Source organism: Solanum pennellii, chromosome 7 (assembly GCF_001406875.1).
Source record: "Solanum pennellii chromosome 7, SPENNV200".
Classification (NCBI taxonomy): domain Eukaryota; kingdom Viridiplantae; phylum Streptophyta; class Magnoliopsida; order Solanales; family Solanaceae; genus Solanum; species Solanum pennellii.
Window position 1 is genome coordinate 70,463,280 of NC_028643.1, and position 14,962 is coordinate 70,478,241.

Sequence of the window (14,962 nt, forward strand, 5' to 3'; positions counted from 1 at the left end):
TATGTAAAGGAACCGTCTTCGTACTTGTTTTTCTCGATAAATGGTTGGAGCCACAATGTTTTTGATAAAGACAAATATAGTCTTTTAGTTAGCACAATAAGTGTTCCACGGTGATACAAATCATTCTTTAACAAAATTTTAAATTTCTAAGTATCTTATACTTTATCCTTATTTTATTTTACATTCACACGAAAAAACCATTTAAAACATCGAACTATACCGAATCGAAACAAACCGAATTAGTTTGATGTAATATACGGTGCACACTTTTCTAAAATTGAAAACCAAAAAATCAAATCGAAGAATGGAATGCCCATCGTTTTGCAACGTATAGAATAACCATAAAATGTATTCGAAAGCAATGAAAATTTTGAGATTTATTGGTAAGCTATATTGTATAGTCAATTTATGTATTCTATGACTTTTAGCAAGCTATATTATATAATCAAGGTATACTTTCTATAAAAAAAAAATTTGGCTGTTTTTATGTTAAAAAAATCTGTATATATTTATCGTAAACTAATTACTTTATTATATATATTTAAAACTATCTACATAATTATTCGAAATATCCATCATAACTTAATAAAGGGAAACTTACATAAATATACTATATTAAAAAAATATTTACCATTTATAGCAATAATATTTTTATTTCACTTGATCACTTTTAATTCATTTATAATACAAGTTTAATACATATTACAGATTTAACAAAACATTGCTATAAATGGTAATAAACAAAAAGTATCGCTAAAATCAGTAATTATTTTTTAAAATGTATTAATTTATGTAATTTTTCCCTTAATAAATTAGGGATAATTACATCAAAGCACTCTTCGATCAATTCAATTACCAAAAGGAATAGCTATGTTCTTCTTCACCTTTATTGGTTTCGTCGTCTTCTACTTCGTCCAGTTTCCTGTTTCCATTCTTCTTTTTCTTCTCTGAGTTTGTTGTATAGTTTCTTCCTTTTTTTAAAAAAAAAATAAAATTTGATATACCGTAAATATGAATTGTTTTAATTGAATTATATATCATAAGACTCGAAAAATTTAGATGATTTTCATATCTAAAATTTGATATTGTCTAGAGGTGATTTTGAGTTGATCGAGATTGAATATTCAGTATGTATTTCATGTATACTAAGTATATATTTCATGTATAGGTAAGTTATATTCAAAAAAAATTTCTGAGTGGATCATAATATAATGTTAGTATATAACAATATTGTGTAGTGAATGTATACTTTTTATGACTTTTGACAAACTGTATTGTATAATCAAAAATATATACTGCAGTGACTTTTGGCTACAATTTTTTTTTTTATAGATATAACAAGTGTGGGGTGAGGCGGATCAGGGCGGGTGAATTCAAGGCTATTGGGGTGTGTGTGTGTTAAGGTGGTGTGGGGCGGGAGTGATGCGGGGCGGGGCAGGTTGTGCGGGACAAGAGTGATGTGAAGTGGATTAAAGTGGGGTTTTTTTTTTTAAAAAAAAAATTAATGTGAGTCGGGGTGGATTGCAAAAATATGTGATTTTATATGGGTTCAAACTTAATTTTAATTTTTTACATGTTATAAGAGTAATAGAATATTATTTATTATGATAATTTCTATAAAACTACTAAAATATTCAAGATAGTAAATGAAAATGGTTCACTAAAAATAATACAATTTCTTACATGTTTCTCGATTTGACTCTAAAAAATAAATTTTAAGTAATTATCTATTTAAATTAATACAACTTAATGAAAAAATAAATTTATTTATTGTATCAAAATTAACTAGAAAAAGAAAATATTAAAAAAAATTATGCGGAGCCCGTTCATACGGGATAAATTGAAAACGAAAAAAGTTTCTTATGCAAGATGAATTAAGCTCAACCCGCTCCATCCCGCTTCGCACAATACCACCCATTACCATCCCTAAATTTATATAAAACATAACTATTGAAAGATATTTATTATAAATAAACTAAAGTAATTACTTTATTTGAATTTAGGCCATTTTTATTATCATCTTCGACTTATGAAAGAAATGGCTTAGTCGAAATTTGTGTGAAATTTGTAACGGTAACATTGCATGTTTAATTTGCCTAAAATGAACCCGCTCCTTGATAACCGTTACTCATATATTATGTACATCTTCTAATTCAATAGGAAAAGTTGAAAACTATAAACTGAGAGAGAGCAGAAACTAGGTACAGAGTATAGCAATGAGGGGAAGAAAATGGTTAGGTTCATTCCAACCAGATTCACTTCCATTGTTTCAGTTCGTTCGACCCTCATCCTCTTTGAAGAGTTGTTGTTACTGGTAAATCACAAAACCCTACTCCTAAATTCTATTTCTTCTTTTATTTTTGTCTGATTAATCCCAATAGGGTTTCGAAATATGTTGTTCATGATATCTTCTGGTTGAATTATGCTTACGCTAAGAATTGTTGTATCTAGTAATTGGGTTGCTGCAATTTTTAATCTTGGGGTTCTCTTTTTTCGTTTCATTTTGACTTGTAAATGGGTTTAATTTCATCTACATCCAAATTAACTAAATGGGTTTCTTGAATCTTTGGTTGTTTTTGTACAAAATGGTTTTTTTTTCAAATACTATGGGGTTACATCACCTGCAACAACAAGTAATAAATCTAGTTTTGTAACCTAGAAATTAGAGTACGAAGTGAAAATGTGAATGACCTATTATTAAAATACACTGATGCGAGACGTTGTGCGTGTATAAAAGTAAATTCTTTGTAGATGATTTAGAATTTTCATGTGGTTTAGGAAGTTGGATTCTTTTTGATTGTTTAGTTGTTTTAATGTAAAATCAAAATTATACAGTGGTGTAAGTTTTCTAGTACTAAGTTCAGCCGAAGAGCAGAATAAGCATTCTGTGTTTGGATAGGGTAATCTTGGATATCCTCAAAGTAATATCAACTCTAGCTCATATATTTAGAATCCCATTTTATATTTTTGGTCTGATTGTGCAAAAATTAGTGAATGCTAAAACAAGTAGTATGATGATTCTGCACAGATATATGGATCACAGGTGCATGTTGTGCTCAAAATTCAGTATAGTTGGTGTTGGAAAGTCTGAGTTTTTTGGTCGGTGGTTTTGCTTAAGGTGTAGGGATGGTGACTCCCCTTGGATGTGGAGTGGAAACCACATGGAAGAGGCTAATAGAAGGGGAATGTGGCTTAAGAGCAATATGTCCTGATGACTTGAAGATGAATGGTTTTGAACAAGATGTTAAGTTGTATACATTTGATCAGTTGACATCCAAAGTTGCTGCAATTGTGCCCTATGGTTCTAGCTCAGGCGAATTTGACGAGCAGTTGTGGCTAAACTCTAAGGTACCACCCAAACTTCAATCTCTATATTAGTCTTTGTTGTATGTGTAGAAATGTTCTTGAATGACATTTTCTACTAAAAATGTAAAATACCGCTTTTTATGAAGTCATCATTCCTCTAAACATTTAGCTAATGCGCTTCCTCTATCTTGTCCTAATGTCCTGTACCTTGTGCTTCACCTCTCTCCTGGTCCACCCTTACTCCTAGCAACCTCTGCTATCATATCATATCTGCGTTAGATTCTCAATCCACTGCCTCTATCCAAGAACACTTCACTGGTACTAAAATTGTTTCACATTTAATTTTTGAAATTCTTATCAACTAAAAGTGATGCAGGACATGTTTCAGACCCACCTTTTTCGGGTAAAAGGTAAAAGAAAGGTCTCTTTAGGACTGCAAATAAAAAAGTTTTTTGTTGGAGCATCTTCAGCTCGGAAGACAAACACATCAAACAAAATTAAATTTATTGTAGACATTATTTCTAAGTGACCTTTAAATGGTCTTTGATGATTTTCAATGGAATATATTGCAAGTGATTATGAATTTACTTTTATGACATGATATAGAAGATTCTTATATTTAAGTGGATTTGTATACCACAAAGCTTCCTATTTGCTTAGGCTCATTCTTTAGAATTGTCTTTCTCATATTATATAAACGGACTTCAAGTCTGAATTATGTATTGTACTCAATAGGAAGCGTCATAGCCACCCCTGATGTCGATCTGCAATATTAGTTTGAGAAAATCATATGGTTTTTAACCTAGACCGATTAGTTTACCTGTATCGTATAAATGTCCAACACATAGGTACTTTCTAAGATCATCCTATATGAAGATGTATGACATGCGTGGATAATAAATGACTTGCCGGCTATGCAATATAATAAGTACAAAAAGTAAGACCTAAAAGAGAAATGATCTTATCACAACATGAGATAGAAACCTAACCTTGGAGAAAACCTATCACTGAACAATCATAGAATAGAAGAAATGGGTTCATACCAAGTGACGAAACTCTCTATGAATTGGGCTTCATAAAAGATCATTTTCTACCTAAAATGGATGTAGGCCTAACTAAAGCCTAATGTAGATTGAATTATATTGAATCTAAGCCTCACTACATTTACCCTCTTAGAGGGTTATAATGAATTTTTGGCCGGACCCATATAGATTTATCTTTGGGGGTTTATGAGAGATTGATTAATGAACCTAAGTTAAACAACTAAGAACCTAAACCAAAACCTATAGATTGAATTAGGAGAGTAGAGGTTAAATTCAAGACCAGGAAAACAAGTTATATTGAAGTCCAATGCCAAGCAAAGCCCTAGACTACAAGTGAAAAAATTGGGTTCAACTAAGCCCTTAACCTAAGATGAAGTGGAGCCTTAACTCGACCAAGAGGAACCCGTAGGCTAGTGGGCTTAATCAACCCAACATAGGTTAATAACCAAAAAAGAGAAGTCCTTTGAATCGGTAGGGGTAGCAAAAAAATGCATTAGCTGACAACATATCCATTGCCTTTCCTCGTTTTGTCCTCATAGAAAGGTTTTTATTGGCTTCTCCCCCTGGACTAAGACTCGCTCTTCTCGTCCAGAAGAACAATTGTCTTCTTAGTTAACTAGTCATTAGTTTTTGACACCAAAGAAAGTCGAGAAGGTTGGTATCTCAAGGTGGTTGTCGCTGAAGCAACTGTGGAAGCATACTATCAAAAAGTCATGTGCATCAAAGAAATAAAAGGGTTGTCCCTCTCTTATCTTGAACCTAGCTTTTCCAAGTTTCGATGAACAAAGTGTGCAATGGGTGGAGTGAGATCACTACCATACTATTTTTAATTTATCTTGTGAAGATGGGCTTCGAGTGCGTACTAGGTGAGACTATGATTGAGTCAAGCGGACACCCGCTAATATGCACTTCCTTTCGCAACTTGAAGCCAAGTCATTGACGAGCCTCGAGGACCTTTCAAGCCTCCTCGCTTTGATTTCATTGCTTTCATTTTCTCATTCTCAAAGTAGAAAAAAGTCTTGTTTTGCCTCCTTCTTTCTTCGCTAGTTGAAAATTAGACTCACATGTCTACTTATGAAGATTATGTCTTCCTCACTTGTTTAATTTGAAATAGCATGATGCTTCACACATGTAATTGGAGTCTATTTCGGGGCTTACTCAAGTTCATGCAAAGAAGATTTATGACAGAAAAGTTTCCAATCTCTCGTAGACCTTCTGTCTTTTGAAAAATATTGTATTCTTATGTTTGAGATCGCCTCCGTGTGATTCATCCTAAGTAGCTAACCGAAAAGGAATTGATAAGAAAAGATGCTCTATCTTTTTTAAGATAAAGGAAAGAAAGCCAAGAGAAATCACCCCTTGATAAAGGAAGACTTCAACAATTAGTTGACCAAGCCTTGTAGAAGCGAAGATCGATGTCCGCCCCATTCAGCGAATCAATCTTCCATCCTCTTGATTGGAGTTTTTAGCTTGTATAGTGAGAAATCAACAAGAAAAAAATGAGATTTCTAAAGAATTCAAATCAACATTTTTTTGTTGCACAAAACAGGGAAAGAGAATGAACTATTACAAAGCGAATTTTTTCCATTAATAGTTGTTACATGGGAATACATCAAATAGGAAGATTACACACACATGGACTAGCCACATAACTGAACACAACATGACAAAGTGAACAATGAAAGCATTGAAGATTACTAGTGATACATACAAACACAACAAAGACACTTACCATAGCAGTTGATCTCTACCAAACAAAGAAAAAGAAGAAACACAATGCTTTGCATTTATAGACATTAATTTAAACCTTAGAAAACTCAAAAGAGCCAACGAACTTATCTATTCTACTCTCTCTGGGAATCCAAAGCTAAGCGGGTGACCCACCAGTTAGTTCCCTTAGTTTATGGAGGAAGGCCTCCTTCCTCTCTTCCAGACCGCAATATTTCTAAATCTGTTGCATCATATTTGCCAACAGCCTCAAGAGGAGGCAAATGCTCCAAGAACAGACCCAACCTTTGTTTCGATTAGAGTTTCTTCTCCTTTACTCTTGAGATTTCGATAGAAATTTCTTGAAGTCTTAAAAAAAAATTGATAAAAAAAACCATGGCTACACTCAATTTTTTTTTCCTGAATTCATTGTTCCTCTCGTCTCCTTCTGCCAAATAGAGAAAGAAGCTTTAATTTATAGGTGTTGGAGACTGTTTATCCTTTTTTATTATTAGTAAGATAGGTTGTCTTAGTTCTGTAACATGGTTCAAACCTAAATTTTCATGAATATGGGACATTCACTAGAGTTCAGTGCACTGAATAATTATTCTTTTCTTATACACATTTGAGTACTTCAAGCTCCTTTTCTTTTGATGAGTATCATCACGTGGCTTAGTCGTGGATCACTCCTTAAGGAATATGACACAATAGTATAGTGCACATGATGGAAAATGGTACCCCCTTTATTATAAGAAAACCCCATGCCCTTTTTCAAGAGATAAAAGCAAGCATCATCTGACACTCAAAACTGACCTATACAAAACCATGTGACTTGTCCTCGTTTATGTACCCCCACTGACACTAGACAATGCCCTGCCTACTCGTCTTTAGTGGTCTTATTTGTACCCAACTACATGATGAAAGTCCCCTCGAGCAATCCTCACTTGACAACTCAAAGTTGATTGGTATGATCAGCGTGCTTGCCTAGTCTTTCATTGGCCTTTTTGTACCCAACTACAATTTCTTTCCTTAGAAAAGGAAAAAGGGGCCTCTAGGTCTATTCTTATTGAAAACAATTCTATCCTAGCGAAGTAAAGTCTCTACTGAACTTTTTGAAATTTCATTCTTTAATATAACATCAAGATAACAGTAACATTATAAAGCTATATAGGCATTTATCCAATCCATCCACCGAGAAAAAAACCTGTCTTACACTAAAAGTTCACGCGCTTCTTTATTAAAAAAAAAAGACATTCTAAAACGAACCCACATGTAAAAGAGGGTTGGTATGCTCATTATTCGTGTTCGTACATTTTATCATTATTGCAATACAAGTAAGACCTCTACTATACTAGTTAAATACATTTTTGAATTGAAAATAATTACATCTTTTATGATAATTAACAACTTTATTTATCAAAGTAGAATATATGTACAAGTTCTTACATTATTCATTTGAATTAATAAATTATTTTTCTCAAGGACTTAGAAATCGCCAAATAAACTAAATCAATCAAAACTCATAAACACCTCCAAGTTCACATTATTGTGCACGTTCTCCATCTTCACATATGCATACATTCACCATAAAATGCTTTTTTAATCTTCAATTTTTCAAAAGTGTAAATTATAATATTTTAAAATGAAAAATTATATTCAAATTCTACCTCCTAACCTAAAGGAGCAGTAAGTTTAAAGATATATTTTAAAAATATTTTAGTTTAGAGTACAACTAAACATGATGTAACTGTACATAAGTTAGACATGAATATCTTTTTACATGATGAATTTATGATTTTATTTCTCCTTTAAAATTTGTATTCAATTTTTTTCCGTATATTATGAAATTACATTTAATTCTTAAGCAAAATTTGTATTATTTTTAACTTGAATCAAAAATGAAAAATTGAAAGTGAATTCGAGAAAAATTATATTAGATAAAATGTGAGGGTTGTTTAACTTCAATTTTAGATTATATTGGAATCTTCTTATATTGTATAAATTTCATTTTATTATGTGTAACGTAATTTATCAATTGTACTTTTACTTTATTAAAAAAATCATCCATTATAAAAATGTAAGTAGATAAACAATCAATCAATATCTCTATTTATATTTTATAGTAATATGAATGATAATTTAAATAAATATTCATCCAATGTCTCTATTTATATTTTTTTAGAAATATGTAATAAAATATGATAGATAAATCTAATCATTGAAAAAATAATGAATAGACGAATAAAAGCTTAGAAATAAATTAAATTCCAAAAATTAAGAATAATTCATTTTAGAAATATGTAATAAAATATGATGAATAAATCTAATCATTGAAAAAATAATGAATAGACGAATAAAAGCTTAGAAATAAATTAAATTCCAAAAATTAAGAATAATTCATTTTTATTTATACTAAATTAAAAATAAATAATGATATTCGGTAAATCTGAACTTTTTTTTAAGGTGATAACATTTAAAATGTCCAAACAAGACATTCCAGTTTAAAATGCTTAGATATAATATTTTAATATTATCCGTGCATCACGTGGGTACGAACTAATATAGTTGAGGTCTTACTTGTATTACAATAATGATAAAATGTATGAATACAAATATTGAGCATACCAACCCACTTTTATATGTTTGTTCAATTCAGAATGTTTTTTGTTTTGAATAAATAAGTGAATGAACTTTTAGTGGAAGACATGTTTTTTTTACCGATGGATGGATGGATAAATGCCTCTATTGCTTTATAATGTTATTGTTATGTTGATGTTATATTAAAGACTGAAACCTAAAAAGTTCAACAAAGACTTTTCCTTGTTAGGACAGAGTTGTTGTCAATTGAGGATTGGCCAAGGGGCTCTTTTTTCTTTTATAAGAAAAGAGATTATAGTTGGGTATAGATAAGTCGTTGAAAGATGAGTAGGCAAGCACGCGGGTTGTATTGGACAACTTTGAGTTGTTGTCTCACGATTGGTAGAGGGGACTTCCATTATTTAGCTGGTACAAACAAGACTACTAAAAACGAGTAGGCTGGGCATAAGTTAATGTCAGTAGGGTATGTAAGTGAGGTCAGATTACATGGTTTTGTACTGGTCAGTTTTGAGCTGTCAAGTGACAATTGCTTCATCTCTTACGAAAGGATGCGGGGGACTATCTTGTAATAAATGGATACTATCTTCTCTAATGTGCGCTATATTATGATGTCCTATTTCTTATAGAGTGATTCGGGATTTAGCCACGTGGTGATACTCTCTCCAAAAGAAATAGGATGCCTTGAGTACTCAAGTGCATATGAGAAAAGGATAATTATTTAGTGCAGTAAAATCTAGTGAATGGGGTTCCTTATTCATGAAAAGTCAAGTTTTAACCATGTTACGGAACCAAGATAACCTATCTTACTAACAAGGGGTTAAGGGCCCCAACGCCTATAAATAGAAGCTTCTTTTTCTATTTGGCAAAGGCATACGGAGAGGAATAACGAAGTCGGGAAAAAAAACTGAGTGTAGCAGTAAATTCTTTCTAAGAGTTAAAAGAAATTTCTATCGAAATCTTTAGAATAGAGGAGGAGAAGCTCTCATTAGAGCAAAGGTTTAGGCCAGTTCTTGGAGCATTTGCCTCCTCTTGAGGCCGTTGCAAATATGATGCAACAGATTTGAAACATTGCGGTCTAGAAGAGAGGAAGGAGGTCTTCCTCCATGAATTATAAGGGAACTAACTAATGGGTTTCTTGCTTAGCTTCGAATTCCCCGAGAGAGTAAAATAGAAGAGTTTGTTGACACTTTTGAGTTTTCTAAGGTTTAAATTAGTGTATGCAGACGCAGAGCAGTGTGTTTCTTCTTTTTCTTTGTTTTGTAGAGATCTACATGCTAAGTGTCTTTGTTGTGTTTGCATGTATCACTAGTAGTCTTTCAATGTTTCCATTGTTCACTTTGTAATGTTGTGTTTAGTTGTGTGGCTGGTCTATGTGTGTGTAATCTTCCTATTTGATGTATTTCTATGTAATGACTACTAATGAAAAAAATCCTCTTTGTTACAGTTCAATCTCTTTCTCTATTTTGTGCAGAAAAAAATGTTGATTTGAAGAATTCTTTTGAAATCTCATTTTTTTCTTGTTAATTTTCACATATACAAGCTAAAACTATAATTAAAGAGGGTGGAAGTTGCTTCGCTGAATGAGACGGACATTGATCTTCGCTTCTACAAGGCTTGTTGAAGCCTTCCTTTATCAAGGGGTGATTTCTCTTGGTTTCCTTTCCTTTACCTTTAAATAGTTAGAGCCTCTTCTCTTATCAGTTTTTTTCGGTGAACTGCTTAGGATGAATCACTCAGAGGCGATCTCAAACATAAGAATACAATATTTTTCAAGAGACAGAAGGTCTATAAGAGAGATTAGGAACTTCTCTCTTACAAATCTTCTTTGCAGACGTGTGAGTCTACCTTTCAATTAGCCAAGAAATGAAAAAGGCAAAACAAGACTTTCTTCTTTCTTTGAGAGTGAGAAAAGGAAAGCACACAAAGCAGAGAGGCTGTAAAGGTCCTTTGAGGCTCGTCAATGACTTGGTTTCAGGTCGCAAAGGGAAGTGTAGGTTAGCGAGTGTCCACTTGAGTCGACCATATTCTCGTCTGATACTCACTCAAAGCCTATATTTACTAGATAAATTGAAAAGGATATGGTATTGATCTCACTCCATGGGTTGTACACTTTGTTCATCCAAGCTTTCTGCTAGGTTCAAGATAGAAAAGGAGAGCCCTTCTATTTCTTTGATGCACACGACTTTTTCACGGAGTCTTGCTTCCCGAGTTCCTTGAGCCTCAACCACATTGCGTCCTAACCTTCTAGACTTTCTTTGGTGCCAAAGACCAGAAGACAATAATTCTTCTGGACGAGAAGGATAAGTTTCAATTCGGGAGAGAAGCCAATGGAAAGCTTGAGGGACCGAGGAAGGGCGATGGATATGTTATTTATTCGCCAATGCATTTTCTTGCTACGCCTCAATCGCTCTAGGGGACTCCTCCTTTTTGGTTAATAACCTATATTGGTCTGACTAGGCCCTCTTGATCGGGCTTAGTTGAACTCAATTTCTTCGCTTGGAGTCTAGGGCTTTGTTTGGATTGAGCTTCGATATAACTTGCTTTCCTGATCTTGAATTAAACCTTTGCTCTCTTAATTCGCTCTATAGGTTTTGGTTCAATCTTAGTTGTTTTAGCTTAGGTCCATTAATCAACTTTCATAATAAACCCCTAAGCTGAATCTATATGGGACCATCCAAAAATTCATAGGGTAGTGAGGCTAAGATTCCATAGAGTTCAACCTGCATAGGGCTTTAGTTAAGCCTATATCCATTTTAGTAGAAAATGATTCTTTTGTGTAGCCCAAGTTTTGACACTTGGTCTGAATCCATTTCTTCTATTCCTATGATTGTTTAGTGATGTGTTTTCTCCTTTTAAGATTAGGTTTCTATCTCATGTTGTGCTATCATTTCTCTTTTTAGGTCTTTTTATCTTTTTGTACTATTATTATATTGCATACCGTTTAAGTCATTCGGTATCCCCATATGTCATGTTATTAGAGAATTAAGTCAGCTAGACAAGTTAACAAAGCAGTTAGGAAATTTTGGCGGGAAAGTTAGTTGCGAGCAGTCTTAGAGTTAGTTTCTAACAAAATAGGAATTAGTTAGCACTGAAATTGATTTATTCTTTAGATTGTATTCTTACAAGTACATGTAGAATTCGTTTGAGAAGATATGAACATACACATTTCATTTGCTTCTACCTAAATGTTATTCTACTTTGCGTCTTCTTTCCTTTCATCCTCCATAGCTGTCAACTCGAGTTTCTCTGTAAAAAATCATGTGCAGCTGCTAAAACCCCGGATTCCTCTGAGAATCCCTGCATTTAGGCTAACATTGGTATCAGACCCAATATATCCTTGACAGCAGTGACAAAATCAACAAGAGCTAATGAGAGTTCTTCTAGTGAAGTAAGAGAGTTGCGTGAAGGGATGCAGAAAATGTTATTGGAAGTTGGTACTCTAGCAAAGGAAGTTTCAAATCTTAAAAAATTGGACTTAGATGATGCTAGAGCGGAAGGAACAAATGACAAGCAATATAATGAATCACAAGGATAAAATACCCACAAGAGAAGACAAAATACCAGTGGGTGGAAGGCAGTCAAAGGAGCAATCGCACAACAACTTCATTAATCATAATCCATATTACTCTCAATGGTCGACAATGTTCTTGAAGTTCTCTAGAAAAGATCTTAAATCTTGTTTGTGTAGAATCGATCAATCGTTCAATATGGAGAACATTCCTGTAAAGGAGAAGGTTAGCATTGCTGCTCTACTGTTAGAAGGTGAAGCAGTTCGGTGGCACTTGTCCTTTATGACATTCAGGCAGTAAATTCAACCACCAACTTGGAATGAATATAATGTAGCGTTAGTGGAAAGATTTGGGGCAGATTCTCCAAAGAAGCTAGTTAGTTTTGAAATCTCTAATCTTTCTCATTTCTACCCACTGGAAACTTTTATCAAGAAGACGTCATATACTTGAAAGGTTCTCGATCAAATGTCCAAAAGAGATTTGGATGTAGATTCTCTCTATTGTGGCACCACTGAAAGAAACAATAAAACTGAAGCTTTTGAAGACTTGTTTTTGATGCATTCTTTATAGATAATGAGAGTGATGTTGAGGCTTTTGAAATTATGCATCTTGGTTGGATTTTCGTGAATGATGAGAGTGATATAGATACAAAATCCTTAGATGACGGTGATGGGAAAGAAGTGCTCTCGTGGCAAGCTCGCTTTGATTTAATTGTTTTCAAGATCATGACTTTGAGAGTGATATGAAAACTTGGGCCAAAATCTGGCCATGGGAAGAGATTGAGAAATCACTCGTCCTAACAGAGGAAGGAACAGAAGTGTGGGTTCTGATTAGCATGGATTTTATTGATGGATTGACTAAATCACATGGTCCTGAAGTAAACTTCGTATGGTCATTTTATTTCCTTTAAAGCATCCTTATACTACTTACTCAGTGGCCAAATTCTTCATGGACTTTTATAGTAAGGTTACATGGTCTACCCGACAGTATTAAAAGTGATAGAGATGTTGTGTTCCTCGGTATCTTTTGGCAACAATTGTTTCCCCTGCAAGGTGTTCAGCTGAAAACGTCATCAGCATATCACCCCCATAGTGATGGCCAAATTGAAGTCCTCAATAGGTGCTTAGAAACCAATTTGAGATGTTTTTGTGCTGAGGATGATTGTTTGTGTATGGCTGAATATTGGTATAATTCTTGCTATCATTCTGCTATTGATAATACATACACCTTATGTGAGGCCCTTTTATCAATAGAGGGTTGAAATTGGAACTGTTGAGACATGATATGATGAGAGCACAACTGAGAATGGAACAGCAGGCTTGACTATCATAGAAGTGACATGAGTTTTTAATGTACCTCTCATACAATATAATTTGGATTCTTTTTTTGTGTCCAAGCATCCACTTGTAATGTTTTTTTTCTCTGTAGTATACATGATATTGAGAATCGAATCAAAGAAATTATTTAAGAGTGATTTGATGATATGAACTCATGGAATTCTCTTATTTAAAATTTTGAAAAAAATAATCAAATTAAATTGTTATTATCTTTGTCATTATGATCCAAATAGTTCAATTGTACATGTTATGCAAATTCTTCTTTATGTTTTTAATTTCGCACGATTTAAAATAGGAAAATTATTTCAAGTCACCTTTGTTACTTAAAAAGAGTCTGATTATTGCTTTATTACTAGATAGCTATGTAGTCTTTGTCTTGCTCTGTTTGTAAAAGAATTTGATATGCATAAATTTTCTTTTCGATGTTACTCTCCCATGACACGAAAGAATCAAATGCAATAACAATTTTATTTTTAGCAATAGAATGGACAAGTTAAATTAAAAGTGGGGTTTATATTTAAAATTTGGGATTGATTAGAGGCTAATTAACGAGGTCGGAATTAGAAAAAAAATTCATCTCGTTGAAAAAAAGATGAATTGATGCAATATATAAATATTGTATAACAGTGTGTGTACATATATGTTACTGCTAAATGATAAATATTTTTTAATTATAATATATATGTGTAAGTTTCTCTATTAAAGATATATTTCCTTTCCTTATATAAACTGTTCATCAAATGCGAAGTATTTATCCTATCCTATCTTATATAAACTGTTCATCAAATGTGAAGTATTTATCCTATCCTATCCTATAAATTAAGGGCAAACCACATAAATTTCATTAGTTTATGTCATAATTATTAAAAGGACAACTTTCACATATAGCAAATGTGAAGTATTTATCCTATCCTATCTTATATTAATTGTTCATCAAATGTGAAGTATTTATCCTTTCCTTATATAAACTGTTCATCAAATGTGAAGTATTTATCCTATCCTATCCTATAAATTAAGGGCAAACCACATAAATTTCATTAGTTTATGTCATAATTATTAAAAGGACAACTTTCACATATAGCAAATGTGAAGTATTTATCCTATCCTATCTTATATTAATTGTTCATCAAATGTGAAGTATTTATCCTTTCCTTATATAAACTGTTCATCAAATGTGAAGTATTTATCCTATCCTATCCTATAAATTAAGGGCAAACCACATAAATTTCATTAGTTTATGTCATAATTATTAAAAGGACAACTTTCACATATAGCAAATGTGAAGTATTTATCCTATCCTATCTTATATTAATTGTTCATCAAATGTGAAGTATTTATCCTTTCCTTATATAAACTGTTCATCAAATGTGAAGTATTTATCCTATCCTATCCTATAAATTAAGGGCAAACCACATAAATTTCATTAGTTTATGTCATAATTATTAAAAGGACAACTTTCACA

The 14,962-nt window shown here is 32.7% G+C and overlaps 1 long non-coding RNA gene across 2 annotated transcripts; it reads left to right on the forward strand.

The window, feature by feature from the left end:
• Positions 1-2,031: 2,031 nt before the first annotated feature.
• On the forward strand, positions 2,032-13,675 carry LOC107023964. 2 transcript variants are annotated; one of them, XR_003579507.1, is made up of 3 exons: positions 2,032-2,314; positions 3,029-3,348; positions 3,683-4,028. It is a non-coding gene; the product is annotated as an uncharacterized LOC107023964 (long non-coding RNA). The 2 variants fall into 2 exon arrangements; XR_001457296.2 differs by lacking the exon at positions 3,683-4,028 and adding an exon at positions 11,921-13,675 and having other exon boundaries at positions 2,036-2,314.
• The last annotated feature ends 1,287 nt before the right edge of the window (positions 13,676-14,962 follow it).